The 8478-nt window shown below is 35.7% G+C and overlaps 1 pseudogene; it reads right to left on the bottom strand.

Annotated features, from left to right (window-relative positions):
- Positions 1-473: 473 nt before the first annotated feature.
- Positions 474-903, bottom strand: LOC129030805 (DNA-directed RNA polymerase II subunit RPB4-like; annotated as a pseudogene).
- Positions 904-8478: the final 7575 nt, after the last annotated feature.

Raw genomic sequence — 8478 nt, 5'->3', positions numbered from 1 at the left:
AAAAAAAAAAAAAAAAAATCTCAAACAATAACAGTGGTTTAATTCTTCCTTTGGCATCTAGGTAAAACTAGTCTTTCTCTATAAAGCCTACTATGTTCTGGTCTAGTTTCAAAATGTATAAACACACTGAAATTAAAACATGAAGTATTAAGAATACAAGATAACGTGGAGGCCAAAAACCATGAGTGAGGGAGTCAACAGTGTGGCTAATATGACACCTCCTTCCACCCCAGCCACCTCACACTTCCCAGGGCACACTCAGGAAGCCACTGGCAGCCACTGCACAAGGCTGCTCCAAGATTACATGTCACCTGGGCCTAAGAATTATTTGAAACAGCAACCTAACCCAACAGCAAGTTGGGCTGTTTTCTCCGAAGGAATTCCCAACTGTCTTCTGCAATGAAATGTCTATGCAAATTAGCCCCAGACCCTGTGGGGCCATAGTTTCTCCAAGCAGCAGTGATGTTTAGGGATTAATACTGGAAGCTGTGCTTTGTCTGGATATCATCAAGAATCTGCTGCAGCTCCTCATCTTCAAACCACCCCTCCAAGTTTGGGATTAGAGCCTTGGACTCCTCAGCAGTCTCTGGGCAAAGGTTGGCCAAACAGACCAACTCAAATTTATGAAGGTTTTTCTAGAGTAAGAAGCTACGAACACTGGCAATGTTCTCTCTATTTTCGAAACCACTGAAACAGCCTGTGTAGTTTCATTGTTTTCATGAAGACTTCTGAGAGTTCCTGTTCATCCTCTGCACTCTTGTTCTATTGCTTTCGTTGTTCCAGAAGTATATGAACTTCTGAATTTAGAAGGGTCTCCGCTGTTTGAAACTCTTTAGGAAAAAGGAGCTGTGAAGTGTCCTCCTCTACATCGCCAGCCCGCAGATCGCTGCCGCCTGCTGCCATTGCTGTGCCGCGTGCCACCACCCACATCCTTAATTTCTTTTTATTGCTAAGTAGCATTGAATACACCACAGCTTGTTTATCTATTCACTGCTTAATGGAAATTTAGGTTCTTTCCAATTTGGGGATATGATAAAATTTTATTTGAGGATGTGAACTTTTTATACAAGTCATTTTCCTTCAATTTGCTTTTAAATCACTCAAGAGAGAACAACTTTACAAAAGTAAATGTCAAAAAAAGCAGGAGGTATATATTTTTACATATCTCTTTATTTCTATAGAAGCACATAGATCATTCCAAGCATGATTAATTTGTGTATTTTACACACAAAACTCCACTGGATGGTCCAGAAGAGTATTTCCCATGTTTACTTAGAAATTAGCACTCCCTAGGGTCTTTGGTAAAATATTAATTCTTAGGTCCCACCATAAACTTAGTAAGTTGCAATTTCTAGAGGAGGGGATTTTAATCTACTAGGCATGGAGTGAGCACAAGTGCCCTAGGTTTTCAGTGAATATCCAGATGATTCTAATGTAGTTTCAAGTTTGGGAAATACAGGTGTGCTAAACATTACCGTACTTGTGTCACTACATAATGACATTTGCACAGGTGCTCCACCTTGGGTGACTCTACCCTGGGTAGGTCATTTGCTGACACCCTGCTAGATAGGGACAGCCCTAATGATGACATGTCTCAGACTTTGCTCTGCCATCTTGCTCAAGGTAATTGTTGCTGATTTCTCACAGCAACAGTCTAAGAAACAAAACAATATTTTATTGACATGCATTATTAATTATGACCATTGTTTTCAGCACACTGTGGGCAGCATCTTCAGTCCCCATGCCCAGTTGTTCGTGAATTATGAGACAATGTCTTCCTGTCCAGATTCAGGAAACAGCCATTACCCTTCAGCAGTCCTGAGGTGAGAAGATATCAGCCCCAAAGCGACTTGACAGAGAAACATCCCGCTCACCTGTTTTATCTACAATTGTGAATCTTTGGTGGCATGGTTATAAGACTACTAATTCCACCCCTGCCCCCAGAACCCCCCTTCTCCTAGTGCATCAGACCTTCTATAACACCAATTGCTAAAGGTCCAAAGAAAACAAATTATTCAATGAGTATTAGCCTGAGCTTGTGCTTCTCAAATGCAAAAGTATTTGCTATAGCAATGTGTAAAAACCAGGTGTGGACCGGACTATTCACCTGAAAATGAGGATATTGCTCCTTGCAGGGATCCTCCATGATTTCGTAAACCATGGCATAACACACTATTTCTCACATGTGATGGGTAAGACAGGGAGCCTAGAGAAATCTGTGTTTTCTGGGTTCCACATGCTTTCTATGAGATTATTATAAATTGGTGTTTTCATTTTGGTTATACTCTGTCATCATAGCCTCTTCTGTATCACCAGAATGAACACCTTACCCTTGAGTCCAGCCACATGATGTCAGGACTCATATTTGAGCTTTTGTTTGAGCTCACATTTGTGCCAAGTGAAAGTCCAAGGTATCAGTGACTGAACAAACAGAGTTTTTCACAGTAGAGAAAAGAGGTGGGAATACCAAATCATCACACAGCCTGTAGCAGAATGGAGATGCTGTAACACTTACAACCATAATCATGTCGCAAGCTAAGGTGTCATCAGCTTTCAATTAATAATATAAATTGGCAGATGTAACAACCTGCCACCATTTATTAGCATAGTATGAGTATACGAGTGAATATCCAATGACTATTTCTTCTATTGGATATTCCAGAATTAATTAACTTTAACACTTATTTTAATGTTGATTTTTATAAAACTGCAATGCCAACATTATATTCAATTGAGGAAGAAAACTTTAGAGGAAAGTGGCAGAGCAAGGAGGAAAGTAGGACTTTGCATTAATTATCCCACACAGAAACTTCAATTTGATCAACTATTCGTGCACAAAAAAAATCACAAGAGAAAAGGAAACCAGGTGAGAGATCACAGTACTTGATTTTAGCATCATAATAATAACAGATTCACTGAAGAGAACAGGAAGGACAGTTTTACATTACCCACATCACCCCTTCCCTAACCCCAGGCAGTGCAGTATACAGAGAGACATTATCTCTTGGGCAAAGAAAAAGGAATTAAGAGAAAGAATTCACCTTGGAATTCAGTACCAGGCCTGCCACAGTAAAACCCACCACTGGACGAACAACTTGATCCCTACCACCAGGCTTATACCTGTAGATGAAGCCTCTAGATCTACCCCAGCACCAGACAGGAACCTGCAGCACCAGTACGATGGACTTGAGTTTGGTACAAGTCACTGCCAGCAGTGGGCAGGCCATAGTGGCCATGGTGTTGAGCATGCCCTATGTAGTGCTGTGCTGGTCTCAGAGACTCTAAGCTTTGGATGTGACCCAGTTCTGCCTCAGCCTCTGCTGCCAAAGGACTCTGGCCATCGTGGTCCTGGACTTAAAGCAGCTCCTAGTGCTGCAATTGCTGAAATGGTCACAGGCTTAGGGACCTCCCCAGTCAAACTTCTCTGAATCTCTGGACAGGCTTACTGCTAAAGGAAGCTCCCCAACAAAGCCAGATTGCAAAGACTAGATTAGGTACTTACATCAATGCACAGACATCTACAAATGGCTACAAGAATCACAATAAATCAGGGAATGATCACTTCACCAAGCAGACAAAATAAGGTGCCAGTGACTGATGCTAAAGAAATGGAGATGGAAGAACTGCCTGACAAGGAATTCAAGATACCTGTTTTAAGGAAGCTCAGCAAACTTCAAGAACATACCAAAAAACAATTCAAAATTTTGTCAGGGAAATTTAACAGAGATAATGAAATAACTTTCAAAAACTCAAATAGAAATTCTGGAGCCAAGAAAAAAAAATTAAAAATACAATGAGACCATCCGCAGTAGAACTGAACAACAAGAGGCAAAGAATCTGTGAATTCAAAGACAGGGTAATTCAAAATATACAGTCAGTGGAGAAAAAGGAATAAAAATAAAGGAAGAAAGCTTATAAAATTTATGGAGTAACATCAAAAGAGCAAATGTATGGGTTACTGGTACTCAAGAGGGAGTAAAGAAAGAGAAAGGAATAGAATAACAATGGGAAACTTTCCAAACCTGGAGAAAGATATAAATATCTGAGTACAGGAAAGTCAAAGATCTCTAATCAAACTCAACCCAAATAAGACTACCCCACAACATATAATCATCACACTGTCAAAGACAAAAAGAGTATCCTGAAAGTAGCAAGGGAAAAGAAGCAAATAACATATAATGGTCTCTATATGCCCAACAGCAAACTTCTCAACAGAAACCTCATAGGCCAGGAGAAAATGGAATGATGTATTTAAAATGCTGAAGGCAAAAAATGTGCCAACCAAGAATATTCTAGTCAGCAAAGCTGTCCTTCAAAAATGATAGAGAGATAAAGATTTTTCAGACACACAAAAACTGAGGGAATTCATCACCACCAAACCTGTCTTACAAGAAATGCTAAAGGGAGTTCTGCAAGATGAAAAAAAAGATGCAAATGAGTAACACCAAAACATCTGAAAGAATATAACTCATTGGTAAAAGTAGGTACATAGTCAAACTCTGAATACTCTATTAACATAATGGTGGTATGTAAATCACTTATATCTTTAGTATAAAAGGTTAAAAGACAAAACTATTATAAACAATAATTATAACAAGTTCTTAAAGAATATGCAACATAAAAAGATATAAGCTGTGACATCAAAAATTCAAAATGTTGAGAGAGGAGTTAAATTAAAAAGTAGAAATTTTTGCAATCAAATTTAAGTTGTCATCAGTTTAAAATAACCTGTTGCAACCATAAAAAGTCTTTGTAAGCCTCATGGTAACCACAAAGCAAAAACCTATGCACTAAAAATAATAATCAGGAATCAAAACATATGACTAAAGAAAATTGGCCACAAAGGAAGACAGTAAGAGAGAAAGGAATAAAGGATCCACAAAACAACTAGAAAACATGTAACAAAATGGCAGGAGTAAGTTTTTACAATCAATAATTACCTTGAATATAAATGAACTAAATTATCCAATGAAAAGACATAGAGTAGCTGAATTAAAAAAAAAAAAAAAAAAAAAAGGCCCAACTTACACAGCCAACAAGAAACCCACTTCATCTATAAGGATACATGTACAACGAAAGTGAAGGAATGGAAAAGATGTTCTACACAAATGGAAACCAAAAGAGAGCAGAAGTAGCTATAGTTATATTGGATAAAATAGATTTTAAATTAAAAACTTAATTTTTATTTAAGTAAAAATGAGACAAAGGAGGTCATTATATAATGGCAAAGAGGTGAATTCAGCAAAGAAAATATTAATAGATCTAAAGAAAGGGATAGATTGCAATACAATAATTGTAAGGGATTTCAACACCTCACCTTCAGCAATGGAAAGATCATACAGTCACAAAATTAACAAACATCAGATTTAAACGGCACTCTAGACAAAACAGATCTAACAGAAATTTACAAAAAACAATTGCATTTAACTGCTACAGAATACACATTCTTTTCAATTGCACATGGAACATTCTTCAGAATAGAATATATGTTAGGCCACAAAACAAGTATTAACACATTTAAAAAGATTGAAATCATGTTGCATATCTTCTCTGACCACAGTAGTATAAAACTAGAAAGAATTAACAGGAGAAACCTGGTAAAATTTGCAAATACATGGAAATTAAACAACATGTTACTGAACAACCAATGGGCCAATAAAGAAATTTAAAGGAAAATTTTTAAATGTCTTGAGAAAAATGAAAATGGAAACAATATACCAAAACTTATGGAATACAGCATTAGCAGTCCTAAGAGGAATGTTTATAGTGATAAACACCTATATTTAAAAAGAAAGATCTAAAATAAACAACGTAATGTTGCATCTCAAGGAACTAGAAAAACAAGAAAAAACTAAACCTAAAATTAGTAGAAGAAAAAATAATAAAAATCAGAGCATAAATCAATAAAATAGAGACTAAAAAAGATCAACAAAATGAAGAGCTGATTTTTAAAAAGATAAATAAAATAAACAAACTGTAAGCTAGACTAAGAAAAAAAGAGAATATTCAAATAAAATCAGAGATGAAAAGGGAGATGTTAAAGCTGATACCACTGAAATACAAAGAATCATAGAGACTATTATGAACAATTATATGCCAACAAATTGGAAAACCTTGAAGAAATAGATAAATTCCTGGACACATAAAACCTACCACTATTGAAATATGAAGAAATAAAAAGACTGAACAGATCAATAAGAAAGGAGATTTAATTCGTAGTTTAAAAGTCTTCCATCAAAGAAAACCCCAGGGCCTGATGGCTTCATTCCTTAATTCTATCAAGCATTTAGTGAAGAACTAGCACCAAGCCTTTTCACACTATTTCACAAAGTTGAAGAGAATAGAATTCTTTCAAACTCATTCCATAAGGCCAGCATCATCCTGATGCCAAACCCAGACCAGAAGACCACCAAAAAACTACAGACCAATATCCCTAATAAACATAGATGCAAAATTCCATAACAAACTACTAGCAAACCAAACTCAAATAGCACATTAAAAAGATTATTCACCATAGCCAATCATCCCAGGTATGCAATGATGGTTCAATACACACAAATCAATAAATATAATATACCATGTTAACAAAATGAAAGAAAAAATATATAATCATTTCAAAAGATGCAGAAAAAAACACTTGACAAAATTCAACATCTCTTCATGATAAAAACTCTCAATGGATTAGGTATAGAAGGAATGTGTCTGAACATGAGAAAGGCCATATACAACAAACCCACGGCTAACATCATACTGAATGGGGAAAAGTTTGAAGCTTTTATTCTGAGATTTGGAAGAAAAAAAGAACGCCCACTTTCACCACTTCTATTCAACATAGTACTGGAAGTCCTAGCCAGAGCCAGACAAAAGAAAGAAATAAAAAGCATCCAAACTGGAAAGGAGAAAGTTAAATTGTCCATGTTTGCTTTTGACATGCTCTTATACATTAAAAATCTTAAACATGGAAAAAAACTGTTAGATCTAATAAACTAATTCAATAAAGTTGCAGGTTACAAAATCAACGTTCAAAAAACAGTAGCATTTTGTTTAAGTTCTGGGATACACGTGCAGATTTGTTACACACATGTGCCTCGGTGGTTTGCCACACCTACCAACCCATCATCTAGGTTTTAAGCCCCATATTAGGTATTTGTCCTAATGCTCTCCCTCCCTTTACCCCCCATCCCCTGACAGGCCCCAGTGTGTGATGTTCCCCTCCCTGTGTCTATGTGTTCTCATTGTTCAACTCCCACTTATGAGTGAGAACATGTGGTGTTTGCTTTTCTGTTCCTGTGTTAGTTTGCTGAGAATAATGGTTTCCAACTTCATCCATTTCCCTGCAAAGGACATGAACTCATTCTTTTTATGGCTGCATAGTATTCCATGGTGTATATGTGCCACATTTTCTTTATCCAGTCTAACACTGATGGACATTTGAGTTGGTCCCAAGTCTCTGCTGAAAAAACAGTAGCATTTTCATACACTAATAGCAAACATTACTCTAAGCAAATTATTAAGCAAATGACACTTTTTAAAGCAAGTGATAAAGTAATTCTACAACATGAGATTTAATGGTGAAGACCTACTGCCAAGGCACTGGGGACACTGATGAATTAGTCATGGCTCCCACCACTGTGAACATGATACTAACAACAAGCTTTGTGTTAAATAAACATATGCCTCTATTATATATTTATTATATTTTAATCATGAGTCTTAATGGTTTGATGAAATGACATCAAGAAAAAATGAAATATGAGAGACTTTAGCATCATCATAACTAATGCAGCTAAACAGGGCTAATAAAGGTGTGGGCATTATTACATACTTAATTTAAAAAACAATCTCTAAACATAGTGGCTAAGATTATGATATATGCTATAATACAAGATCAAAGTCTGAGGAAGATTTACCTAATTAAAGTAGATATTGTTTTGTCCCCAAAAAAGAAGGGAAACATGATTTAAAACAAATAAAGCTTTTTGTAAGTCTCTTTTCATTTTTAATTCATGAAATAGAAAATTAATTTGCTTTGTGACAGAATTTTAAATGATTTTTGTCAAGACTATAAAAATTGCTTTTCACTAAAAAATATTACATCTTCTATGGGGTTGAGTGCTTTTGTGACAATTTGTAAAATATTAAAACACAGACACACACATGTACCTTAGAGTATTAAAAGTCATTATAGTAAATACTATAATTTTCATTATTATTATAAAAAATAATAAATAAATGATGTTAGAAAAATTGGATATCCACACGCAGAAAAATCAAATTTCACTCTTATCTCTCACCATATACAAAAATTAAGATGGATTAAATCCTTAAATGTAAGACTTGAAACTATGAAACTACTAGAAGAAAACATAGGAGAAACATTGTCTGAGCAAGGATTTTTTGGATAAGAGCTCAAAATCAAAGGCAAAAAACAAAATCAGAAATAAACAAATGTGACTATATCAGACAAGAGAGCTTCTA

This window comes from Pongo pygmaeus, chromosome 12 (genome assembly GCF_028885625.2).
Source record: "Pongo pygmaeus isolate AG05252 chromosome 12, NHGRI_mPonPyg2-v2.0_pri, whole genome shotgun sequence".
Classification (NCBI taxonomy): Eukaryota; Metazoa; Chordata; class Mammalia; order Primates; family Hominidae; genus Pongo; species Pongo pygmaeus.
Note: the sequence above shows the minus strand (reverse complement) of the source record. Positions and strands in the feature narration are given on the sequence as shown.